Source organism: Solanum lycopersicum, chromosome 9 (assembly GCF_036512215.1).
Source record: "Solanum lycopersicum chromosome 9, SLM_r2.1".
Lineage (NCBI taxonomy): Eukaryota > Viridiplantae > Streptophyta > Magnoliopsida > Solanales > Solanaceae > Solanum > Solanum lycopersicum.
Window position 1 is genome coordinate 45,722,431 of NC_090808.1, and position 13,851 is coordinate 45,736,281.

Consider the following 13,851-nt stretch of genomic DNA (forward strand, 5'->3'; position numbering starts at 1 on the left):
ATAAAACTAATACTTGCATTAATTTTGCTAATACATTCTATCAAACGATATCTTAATGTCTTGTACACGTGACAATCAGATTTTGAGGGTTTAATAGAAGAATAAATTTTCTATTTTATCTTGTTCTTGTTTTTTTTTTTACTGTTTTCCGCATTTGTTTCTTTTCATATAGGTTGAGGCTAACTTGCCTTGTTAGGAATAATCAAGTGTCATTACGTCTGATTTGAATTGTAAGCCATAATCACTCGAAATGTGTAAACATCACTTTTTCATAATGTACGAAGGGTAAACATTTAATTTTAAAATCCAAAAAATTGAAATTGATTTATGTTACAAGGATAGTTATCTGGTACTTTTTCTTTCCCATTTTGTCATTTTTTTACTTTGCACTTGTATTAAGAAATAATGTAATTTTACTCACTATCCTTATTTAATGTTTTCTTAAGTCAACTTTATCATAAATCATGAGTACATTTTCAAGATTAATTATCTAATCTATCAAGCGTATAATAGACAAAATATGATAATTTATACATAAGTTTTATAAAATGACAAGTATTGTGGTCCAGTTATTTAGAGTTACTATAAATTGGGACGGAGGGAGTATAATTAACTTCCAGATAGAAAAAAGTAATACTCCCTTTGAAAGAAATAACACATCATTTGTCCCATTTTATATGCCATCCTAAATAGTTGGGTCATAATCCTTGTCATTTCATAAAATCAAGGCATAAATTATCATATTGTTCCTTTTTTTATCTTTTTGAGTTATTAGAGCCTTGTAAAGGCTTACCCGCGCTGAGTGTTTACACCAACCCAATGCAATTTTCATTATTACGTGATTTAATGAAATAAAATGAACTATAAATTTAAACACATGACATGCATGTATTGACTTGACGTAAACACTCAACGCAGATAAGTTTTATCATCTTGAAAATATACATTTGACCAACTTAGAAAAGCTAAGCAAATCATTCATATTCATTGGTTAAATTAATTAATCATAATAAATTAATTCATATTCATTGATTGAGAACTTGAGTTTCAAAAATTAAATAAGGGTAAAAGAATAAAATTACATTATTTCCTAATATAAGTGTAAAGTAGAAAGGTGACATAGAAAATAGGACAGAAGGATAATTTTTTTTATATATTTTGAATTTAACGAGAGAGAGATTTAAAGATCTAATGCAAGTTAATTAAATTCTTGCTCATCGGATGAAGACTGAAACTTGGACATTTATACGGTTGTCACGTGACTTGTGAGAATATTGCAATGCGTAATATTTTGAGTGGTAAAAGTTTGTGGGAGTTGTATTTGATAGACTATATAGGATCTTGTGCAATATATATATATATATATATATATATATATAATATATGAGATATTCATTAAATTTGGAGAATTAGTCAATTTATACATTATTTAAAATTTAAAAAGTAAATATAAATAAATAAAAACAAATACATATAAACATAAATAATATTTTCTATGTTCAGTTTATGTGATACATTTTGAATTTTGAGATTCAAATAAATTTATATTTTATTGTAATTTTTCGGAAAATAGGTTTGAGAAATACTCCAATTTTGATCGAAATTGTTGTTATAGTACCAAACTTTATAGAGGACTTTTTATTCCTCTGCACTGTTTAATAGTGTATTTTAAAGGTATATATGAGCCCACGTGGATACATTACTATTTATAATGATGTAATATTTATGATATTCAAGTGGGCACATATATACTTTCAAAATACACTATTAAATGGTGTAGGGGGTAAAAGGTCCTTTCCAAAGTTCGATATTGTCACAACAATTTTGATCAAAGTTTGGATATATTTCAAACTCTTTTCTCTGATTTTTTTCATATTATCTTTTTAATATTTTGTATTGTTAATTATTGTGATTCATAGTACTTTTTATGTACTTTACAAATTTGTAAATCATTTTAAAATTTCTGAAGATTTCATGAGAATTTTTTCAGTGAATTATAAATTATTTGACTCTCAAAAACGAAATGTGTCATATAAATTAGGATAGAGAATGTCAAATATTACTCTCTTTGTCCCTTGTTACTTGTCTAATTTCCTTTTTTTTACTTGTCAATTTTGACAAATAAAAAAAGGATAATCAAATTGACTATGTCGATTATTATTTTTCTTAATAGGTATATCAATTAAAAAATTGACAAATAATTACGGCATGAGGGAGTAATGTACTCCCTTTGATTTTAATAAATATAATGTCTTGAAAAATGTATTTCCTCCGTCTAACAATATTTGTTCACTATACTATTTTGGAATGTCCAACAAACTTTATGAAATCAATGAATAATTTTGCACTTGATTTCTAATTACCTTTATTATTAAGTATAGTTAATTTTCTATTGCTCCCTCAGTTTAGAAAAGAATATCCTTATTTCCTTTTTAATGTGTTTAAAAAAGAACGATCTCTTTTCTTTTTTAGCAACAATTTATCTTGAACTTTCCACATGACATGTTTAAGATTACAAGATTAATGGACATTTTGGTACATTTGACATAACTTTTATTTAGAACCACAAGATAAAAAAATCTTCAATCTTTTCTTAAACTCCGTTTCAAGTCAAACTAGACCATCCTTAAGAACAAAGCTCTTATTGTTTGCTTCACCGTATTTTTTGATGCGTCGGTACATTTGACGCTATCTTGAAACGGAGGGAGTACTTTTTTTTAAGACATTATATTTATTATATTTAAAGGGTGATATAGTAAAATTATATTTCTATTTATGATTTCTTAAGGGTGTGAGTCAAATCAATAGCCAATAACTATTGTTGGACAGAACGTGATAAAAATGACTATAATTAATAATAAAGATACATTAGAAATAAAGTCTAAAATTGTTCATTAATTTTATAAAATGGAAAAGTATTATTAAACATTCTAAAATAATGTAATGTATAACTATTTTATTAAAAGAAAGTTATATATCGTAATATAGTATAATTGTAGCCTACTGAATCAAGAGTTTACATATCAATGGAAATATATTTTCTATTGACTTAGCTAATCTTTGCAGTCTTTCATACAGTATCTGACTTTATAGTAAATTATTCCTTATTTTATTCGAAAATGGAAAAAGAAATGAGTGGAAAGAAAACTAAACATTCTGGTGAGTGAGAAAGTCAAATGTGGATGCAAACATTGAATGTGGACAGCTAGCGTAGTTGTTTAAAAGAAAAGGTTAGTGTATGATCGAGTGAGAAGTAAAATATTGACTATAGAGTAAGAGTCGGAATTGACTTAAAAATTGGTTAAAATTTATTTTAAGTCGTGTTTAATTTTTGAACAGATTTAACAAACATTTTTAATAAGTTAAAAATGACTCGAAATAAGTTACAAGTATTTGATAAGGTAAAATAACTTAAAATAAGTTAGAAATCAAAAATAGATCTCCTTTTATTTTTTATTTTTTAAATTAAAAATTATTTCAATTTAATCTTATATTTTTAATTTAAAAGCTATTTTTTTAAATCAATCCAACCCGATCTTAATCTCAAATTTTGAATATGTATTGCGTCAGTTGCAAAAGCACAACAACCTAACATTCATAAATTAGCACGAAAATGGGGTCAATCTATACTTTTCAAAGAGAGAATAGAAAAGAGCTAGTTATAGATGGGATACATATTCAAACTTACTATTGAAAACTAACGTGCAAGTCAAACTTTTTATAACGTTATTTATCCGAATACTCTTTTATTTTTATAACAAAATATTATGATAAAAGTTTTGGTTTCTATGTTGATTTTCTTATATAATTTTTTTGTTTCTATGTTGCTCATAGTGCTTCATAAATTACTCCCCTATGTTTTTCTGCATAAATTTTAAGAAAAAAATTAATTACAGGTGTAGTTTGATGAATATATTCCGTAGCAATTCTTTAACCTTTATCTTTTTACTTGCGTCTTGATTCTAGAAATAATCAATGATAAAATGAAAAGTTGCGAAAAAGACAATTTTATGTTGATCGTTTAAATTCACAATTACTTCTTGCGTTCATTTTTTGTTGTAATATTTGAACTTAGAAACAATTACTAAAAAATTAATATTTAATTTATATGACTATTTTGTCACATTGTCTCTATTAATTAATGTTTAGTATTGAATTTTGATAAATGAGTTGATAATACGTATTAATATTAAGAATAAAACAAATAAAAATAATTATTTTTTCTGATATGTTAAAAGAAATAAGTAAAATTAAAAATTATTTTTAGAGTAGTGAAATAAAAATGAATAGATAAAGTATTTGGAAAATATCCCCTCGATCTCTAATTACATGTTTACTTTTGAATTGACACACTTATTAAGAAAATAACAATTGACATAATGAATTTACCATTTTACACATATTAATTATGAAGTAGGTGAATTAAAAACTTGAGATTTTTAAAAAGTTTTACTTTTTTTCATAGTAATTAATTGAGAGTATAATAGGTAAACATAATCTTTGTCCTTTCTTAATTTGTCAAAATGAACACATAATTTGGGACAACCAAAAAAGAAAAAAATGGATAAGTAATAAGTAAAGAGGGAATAGTTTTTACTAGTATACATTGTTGGAAAACTATATGCATAACGGAAGCATATCAGGATCTTTACTACTTACATGAATAATGATAATCAATATCGTTTATGCTAGACCACATAATCATGCTAGAACACATAAACTTGCTGAAATTTAATTCGATAAATACCTCTTGAAGCGTCAGCAACTACCTTCAACCGAAATCCTCAAGTTAGACAGATCTTCAAGTGAAGCTACAAGATAACTATTGATCCCAAGTCATATCTGAACTCTCTCAATACTTGGGTGGGTAAGTATCAAATAGATAACTAATCATCATCTCTTTTATATATTAGGAGAATCCCTATTTATAGAGATTTCCTCCTAATCCAAAAAGGACTAGAAAACCTAGTTTTTCTAGGATAATAGAAAAATTCGTACTATTCCTCCTTTTTCCTAGAAATGAATTCTGAATTCTAGTTAAATATGAGCACTATAGGGACCACATAATTAATTAACGAGGCTTCTTTTATGGAAATAATTTCAAATAATTAATTTGAATTGTTCTTACCATAATAAATTACAAATCATTCCACTAGAAATTCGTAATTGCACTCCTCTATTTCGTAATTCCCCATTAAACACTTGTGTAATTTCCCATGTTAAGATATCAGATACTAATCAATAAATTAAGTTACTGACGAATTTAACTTAATGATTAATTTCCTTTAGAGCATTACTTAACTTATTTCATGTGTCAGATTCATAAATTCACTTGCAAGATTTGACACGATGGAAACTTATAAGTTTCTCAAAAAGACATATCAATCAATCTCTATAACAGACATGGATCCATAAACTAACTTATTATTTCACCAATATATATTATTATCATCCAACTTACTAGGCATATTGACCCATTTCAGAATCTCACTTTTTAATAAATCAAAATGATAATTAATATATATAGATCGAAATAGTTATATCATGATTAAGAATATAAGTACATTAAATAGTTTAGAGAATATGTTTTTGTCAGTCAGTCTAAAACAATTATCTCTACTCGGTCCCGTTCAATACATACAAAATGTACTAGCAGAAGAAGTTGGAACTATACTGTTCCCATAATCAGGACAATTACATATAATCTTGTGCTACAATCATACCCGATGATATGTTCAATTTCCATCTTAGATTGTGAACAAAAAACTTTATACTTATAAGAACCGATGATTTAATCCTCTGTATATAAGTTAAAACTCTACACACCAAATAACCTACTATATAAGTAAATAGACACCATAAACTAATAAATGATCTATTAAAATTGACCACATATTTATTCTCTAATAAATTCTTAACATATGGTTAATAGTTACATCCCAACATACATGACAACTCAAAAGATACGGAGTGAGTAACATGTACTATTTGCTCGGTCCATTTGTTCATTATTGACTTTGCACATTTCTTAAGAAATTATACATAGAAGGGTAATTTTATTATAACACCCTTTTGAAAATATAATGAATACAATGCCTTGAAAATCAGTATAATTAATGATAAAAATTAATTAGAAACTAAAAGTAAAGTTATTTACTCTCTCCGTCCAGAATTGTTTGTCATGTTGCGTTTATCTAAAGTCAATTTAACTAATTTTTAAAGGTAAATTAGATCATATTTATTCGATATTTTAAACAAAAAAGTTAGATATTCTAAAACTATATGAAAAATACTATAAATTACAATTTTTTGCATATTAATATGATGAAAAAATATATCTTAAAATACTAGTCAAAATTTTTATAGTTTGACTTTAAAAATAAAAATCATGATAAATAATACTGGACGGATGGGATATTTATTTTATAAAATAAAAAAAATATTATTAGATATTTCAAAATAATTTTGTGATAATTTATTAGTGAACTAAAAAGAGTATTATGAAACTACAAAGGAGTTGAATTGAGCATTGATTTCCGGTTGCTTGTAGTTAATGTTGTTTTGAAAAGTAGTGAGGTATGATATAATATTGAGGAAAAAGTAAAAAAGGAAATCAGAAAGAGTGAAGAAATTTCACATTTATTGTCAAATTAGCCATGTGTTAATGCTTTGCTTTGTGTGCAACTTGTAAATGTGAATGTGATCTACTTTCCACGGGAATTAGAATACCAAAATCTTTGTTTATAATCCACAAAGACAAGTCAATAACATACACTCACTTCATTTATTTGTTCGACCGTATATTAATTTTACGTTGTATTTATAAAGATTAATAAAATTTATTATTTTAAATAAAAGATACTTTAATTGTCTTTTTTAATTTACCTGATGATAAGAAATTATTAATAAATTAAGTAATTTTATTATTTTATCTTTTATTTATATTAACACACATAAAAATAAATAAGAAAAAAAATACATAAGAATATAAGAATAGCTAGTATTGAAAATTGTTCACAGTCAGAATGACATATTATTTATTGGGGTAAAACGAGAAAAAGAATAATTAATTCTATAGTGATTAAGGAATATGGAACAATACGTTATTTAAGATGTTCATCGAATAGAAATGGAAGGAGTATGTCAGATGTATGAAACATCGTTAATCTTGTGGTATTAAACATGCTATAAGAAAAATTAAAATAAAATAATAAATAAAAAGTGAATGATTATTTTTTTAAAATAGATTAAAAGAAAAATAGTCAAACAATCTGAAACGGAGAGACTATCAAATTTTTGAGAATTTCATCATGAAAGAGTAGATTATAAGGTGAGAATCAATTTTTACTAACGAAATTAAAGTTCAATTAATCAACCAATAATAGTGAAATTGTTGAAAAAATTAGAAATGAAGACGAGGAGGAAAGTAAGAAGTTCAGAAATGAAGATAAGGAAGATGAAGAGGAAGAAGATGAAGAAAAAGGTAAGAGTAAAAGTCATCTTGGTAAACATTGAAAAGATCCAATCGTTTCAGATCACACGAGGAGCATCGTTTCAAATCACTTCAGCAAGGATGTTGGGCCTTCGAAATATTGGGCCAAAACAAGAATGCAAAGTTGGGCCTTGGGTCTCAGAAACATAAATTGAATGCAAACGGAAATGAAGGCCCAAACATAGGCCCAAAGATGTGAAATCCTTATGCTTTCTTAACATTTGTATATACCTAATTTTATACTACCTAGATTTTTTTTTTACCCTTATCAGATTTTGTAGAGAATTAGTTCGATAGATTTTTAAACAAATAGAACTAGGACAGTTGTATAGTTTTTTAGGAATAGAAGGTTCTTGATTTTCATAATAGTTGTATATATACAAGCTTGCAAGAAGAAATGGATATACAGAAAATTTCCCAAATATTTCTCACTTACTGTTTCTTGTAAATCTTACATGGTATCAGAGCAGTAAATCAAATCATATAATCAAATACAATCATGACTAACGAAGCTTTCAATGTTCCTGAATCTACGCCTGCAACTTAGGTAGCACGATTTTCCATAGGAGCTAAAATTGATGTCAATCATGCATTCTATCTGCTTTCTTCGGATTCTCCTGGAATGGGTTTGGTAAGCAGCACCTTTGATGGAAGAGGTTATCAGGGATGGAAGAGATTAGTACTTATAGCACTCTTTGCAAAGAACAAGTTGGGTTTCATCACTGGAGAACATCCTTCACCAGCTCCAACATCAACAGATCTGCAACCTGGGAGTAGGTGTAATGACATGGTAACATCTTGGATTCTTAACTCCCTTTCAAAAGAAATAGCCGATAGTGTTATATACTTTAGGACTGCTAAAGAACTCTGGATGAGTCTGGAACACAGGTTTGGTCAATCAAATGGTGCTAAACTTTTTCATTTGAAGAAAGAACTTAACAGGTTGGTACAGGGAACTAACAACATTGCAGGGTATTTTACTAAGCTCAAGAGGCTTTGGGATGAATTAGCTTCTCTGGATTCACAAGATAAGTGTACCTGTGTATGCATCTGTGAAGGAAAACAGAAAATGGAGAAATCTGTCGAGGATGAGATGCTCATACAATTCCTTATGGGTCTTAATGACACATATGCTCAAGCTAGAGGTAATATCCTTATGATGAATCCTTTACCTAACATAAATGTTGCTTATTCGTTGATCTTACAGGATGAGAATCAGAAGGAAACATACATGAGTCCTATTAGCAATTCTGACTCCTCATCTTTCATGGTTAATAGCAGTGCAAATCAAAACAAAAATGGTAAGCAATTTCAAAAATCCAACCCAGCTGCATCAGGATCTGGAGCTAAGCCAAACATGGGGTATCCTAAGATGAACAACTATCAACAGGGACAGCAGACTCCTAGATATCCAAGACAGAATCTAAGGTTCAAAGGAAAGAAGAAATATAATCCTAATGTTTCTTGTGATCATTGTGGTAAAACAGTTCATGTCATAGATGATTGTTACAGACTAATAGGATTTCCTGAGGATTTTAACTTCACAAATGACAAAACTTGTTCAACACCAGTGAGGGGAAATGGAGCTATCATGGAGCAAGATGAACCTAACTACTACATAGAACAAGCCAGACTGCATATGAGCAAGGAACAATTTGCCCAGTTTATTCAAGTAATGAAGCAGATGAAATTGCCTGAATCAGCACCAAAGAATGCTGGACCTGAAATTAATGTCAATGCAGTGGCTGGTACAATTTTGAAGTATTTTCGAACTTGTTTTTCTGTTTTTAATTTTGAAACTTGGATCATAGATTCAGGGGCTTTTGAACACATGTGTTTCAATTCTGAGTCATTTATCACTTTATCTACTCTTAGGATTCCTATCAACATAAATCTTCCTTATTCTCATTTCATAACTGTTACTCATATAGGAAGTGTTCAAATATTCTCTGACTTGACATTACATAATGTCTTGTATGTGCCAAGTTTTAAATACAATCTCTTATCTATACATAAGTTCAGTAATCAATATGGTTATACAGTTCTTTTCAATTCTAACAACTGTATGTTGCAGGGCCATTGAATGAAGAGGCCTCAAGCTTTTGGTGAATCAAGAGAGGGTCTCTATTTGTTACAACCTTTTCCTAAGAAGCCTAGTGCAATTCAAATATTTCTTTAGAGTCTAAAATCTGTAGTAGAATCAGTAGTTCTGTTTGCTTTCCTGATTCAATTTCAGTACCTTTTCCTATTTGTTCAAATGCTTCTTCAAATGTAAGGTTATGACATGTAAGGTTGGGGCACTTACCCTATACATCAATGAAGAATATCAGTTTCTTATCTTTTCCTCAACAGTCTAATTGTCACTGTGAAATTTGTCCTAAAGCTAGACAATCTAGATTACCTTTCTCTACAAATAAAATCACTACCAATAAATGTTTTGATCTAATTCACATTGACACTTGGGGACCATACAAAGTATCTACCTATAACAATTATAGGTATTTCTTGACTATAGTAGATGACTACAACAGAGCCACATGGACATATCTGATGAGTACTAAATGTAATGCATTCACTGTGATACAGAAGTTCCTATGCATGATTGAAAGACAATTTAATACCGAAGTAAAAGTGATCATATCTGACAATGCTATGGAGTTAGGGAAAAGTGATGTTGCCTCAAAATTCTTGGATTCTCAAGGAATTATTCATCAAACTTCATGTGTAGCTACCTCACAACAGAATGGAGTGGCAGAAAGAAAACATAGACATCTTTTGGAAATAGCAAGGGCTCTACTGTTTCATTCAAAGGTAACTCTACCCTATTGGGGGGAATGTATTTTGACAACCACCTTCTTAATCAACATGCTACCATCTAGAGTAATTCAAGGAAAAACACCTTATGAAATTCTATTTGGCAAGTCACCCTCTTATCATTTTCTCAGATGTTTTGGTTGTTTATGCTATGCAAGCACTCTAGCTCATGGAAGGAATAAATTTGATCCTAGAGACAAGAAATGTGTTTTCATAGGCTATCCTAATAATAAAAAAGGGTACAAATTACTTGATTTGGAATCTAAGAAAGTTTTTGTTTCTAGAGATGTTCATTTTGTTGAAAACCATTTTCCTTTTTCACATTCACAATCAGATGAGTCCATATTTATTTCTCATGACCCTATTGATCACACTAGTTCAGAACCTGTGGATCCTAACCTTCCTAAAGTTCTTCACTCTGATCTCTCATCAAATGTTCCTGAACATTCATCTTGTTTGGAGAATGAATCAGAACAATCAGCTCTCCCTTCTCAACCTTCTCAACCTCCTATATCACAATCTCCAATCCCTGTTAGAAGATCTAGTAGAACTAATATTGGAACTTTGCCATCTCATCTACAAGATTACATCTGTAACACCATTTATCTTAGCAATATTACAGATTCTTGTTTTGCTCCTCCTAATAGTCCTTCTAGTTTCTCTTTTGCTAATCTATCAAAATCCAGTCAAGTCACTCTACAATTCACTTCCACCATTTCAGAGCCTAACAGTTTCTATGAGGCTTGTAAACATGCAAGTTGGCAGAGGGCCATGCAAAATGAAATTGAAGCCTTGAAATCTAACCATACTTGGGATGCTGTCATTTTACCCAAAGGAAGAAAGGCTCTACCTTGTAAATGGGTTTACAAGGTCAAGCAACATGCAAATGGAAAAATTGAAAGATGAAAAGCAAGGCTGGTTGTAAAAGGGGATATACAGAAAGAAGGGATAGATTATGATGAAACTTTTTCTCCGGTGGTAAAGATGACTACAATTAGATGCCTATTAGATATTGCCACTAAGAAAGCTTGAGATGTCTATCAATTTGATGTGAACAATGCCTTCTTGCAAGGAGATTTGCAAGAAGAAGTGTACATGAAATTTCCAAATGGTTTAGATCCTCCTCATCCTAATATGGTATGTAAATTAAGAAAATCACTCTATGGGCTTAAGCTAGCCTCTAGACAGTGATATGCCCGATTGGCAAGAGCTTTCAGTTTCAAAGGATATATGGCTTCGTTAAATGATTACTCACTGTTTTTTAAACAATGTGGCAATTATATTTCAATTGTGGCTGTGTATGTTGATGACATCTTAATCACAGGGAATGCTACAGATGAAATCCAGATTCTAAAAGCTTTCTTACACAAGGAATTCAAAATCAAGGATCTTGGACTTCTACATTGGGTATGGAAGTGCTAAGAGAAGAACAAGGAATGATTATCACACAAAGGAAATATACCTTAGAGCTCTTGGACGAGTTTTATGTCTCTCATATCTCTGCAGTATCTTCTCCTATGGATTCTTCTATCAAGCTTTCTGCAAATTCAGGACCTCCCCCTGTCAGATCCAACAATTTATCGTCATCTAATTGGAAAGATCAATTATTTAACCCACACTAGACCTGACCTATCTTTTGATGTATTAACTCTCTGCCAATTTATGCACAAACCAACATCTATTCACTACTCTGTTGGTTTAAGAATAATGCGTTACCTGAAAAGATTTCCAAGCTATGGCCTTTTCTTTACGGCTTCCCCTGGTTTATCTTTAACCACTTACTGCGATGCTGACTGGGCATCTTGTTGTGACTCTCGTCGATCTGTTAGTGGTTTTTTTATCAGCTTAGGTCGATCTCCCATTTCCTGGAAATCAAAGAAACAAAGTTCAGTGTCATTGTCATCTGCAGAGGCAGAATATCGTTCAATGAGAAGATTGGTTGCTGAATTAACTTGACTTACTCATCTACTTACAGATCTGTCGATTCCTCCTCCTTTGCCAGTACCGATTCACTCTGATAGACAAACAACAATCCACATCGCTCGAAACCCTGTGTTCCACGAGTGTACAAAACACGTCGAGCTTGACTGCCATTTTGTTCGTCATTAGTACCTTGCCGACCTGATTTCCCTTTCCTTCGTCTCTTCCAGAGATCAACTGGCCGACATATTTACTAAGCCACTTGTCGGACCTTCTCATCTTCACAATATGACCAAGTTGGGCCTCACTTTGTTCACCTCCAACTTGAGAGGGGATGTTGAAAAAATCAGAAATGAAGACGAGGAGAAAAGTAAGAAGTTTAGAAATGAAGATAAGGAAGATGAAGAGGAAGAAGATGAAGAGAAAGGTAAGAGTAAAAGTCATCTTGGGAAACATCGAATAGATCCAATCGTTTCAGATCACACTAGGAGCATCGTTTCAAATCACTTCAGCAAGGATGTTGGGTCTCCGAAAATGTTGGGCCAAAACAGGAATGCAAAGTTGGTCCTTGGGGCTCAGAAACAGAAATGGAATGCAAACGGAAATGAAGGCCCAAACATAGGCCCAAAGATATGAAATCCTTATGCTTTCTTAACATTTGTATATACCTAATTTTATGCTACCTAGATTCATTTTTTATACCCTTATCAGATTTTGTAGAGAATAAAAGTTTATTAGATTTTTAAACAAATAGAACTAGGACAACTGTACAGTTTGTTAGGAATAGAAGGTTCTTGATTTTCATAATAGTTGTATATATACAAGCTTGCAAGAAGAAATGGATATACAGAAAATTTCCCAAATATTTCTCACTTACTGTTTCTTGTAAATCTTACAGAAATTTTAAATAAAATAAAGTAAAAAAAAAAAACAGTGAAAGTGCAGAGGGAACATCAGATGAGGAAATATGATTTGACCGTTGGTGCAAATACAAAGTTTGACCATCAGCATCCTTATAGACAACATTGATGAAATAATGGAAATCTTTTTAATTGGAGAAGCATTTAAATTGATCAATTCACCAATTTAATTTACTTTTTTTTTTCAAGTGAAGTTCATGTATAACTTCGCAAAGCCTACTGGCCAGTGGCTACTAAGAACACATGAGCAAAAGGCAGTATAACTATAATGCAAAGCAAATGTTAAGTGGACCATTACAAATATGTCGTTGGACAGCCCAGCCTGTCTACAACTCTTCTATTGTGTCTTCTAGTAGAGGCCAATGTTACAAATATCTTTGCTAAAGTCCAAGTATGTTAACTCTCAATCTAAAAGATATGGGATATTGACTGTTATATATATATATATATATATATATATATGGGGATCTAAAAATATACTCTAATTTTGATTGAAATTATTGTGACGATACCAAATATTATGAAGGACCTTTTAGCCTCTATATTCTTTTAAAGGTATATATATGATCACGTGAATACGTTACTATTTATAATGTTGCAACATTTATAATATTCACATGGACACATATATATCTTTAAAATACACTATTAAATAGTGTTGGGTAAAAAATTCTTTTCAAAATTCGATATTTTTAAAGAACGGAA

General features: G+C 30.1%; 1 long non-coding RNA gene across 1 annotated transcript; it reads right to left on the reverse strand.

Annotated features, from left to right (window-relative positions):
- Positions 1-10,577: 10,577 nt before the first annotated feature.
- LOC138338165 (uncharacterized) lies at positions 10,578-13,398 on the reverse strand. Its single transcript, XR_011211537.1, has 3 exons — positions 12,268-13,398; positions 12,023-12,171; positions 10,578-11,866 (listed from the first exon to the last, which is right to left on the reverse strand). It is a non-coding gene; the product is annotated as an uncharacterized lncRNA (long non-coding RNA).
- Positions 13,399-13,851: the final 453 nt, after the last annotated feature.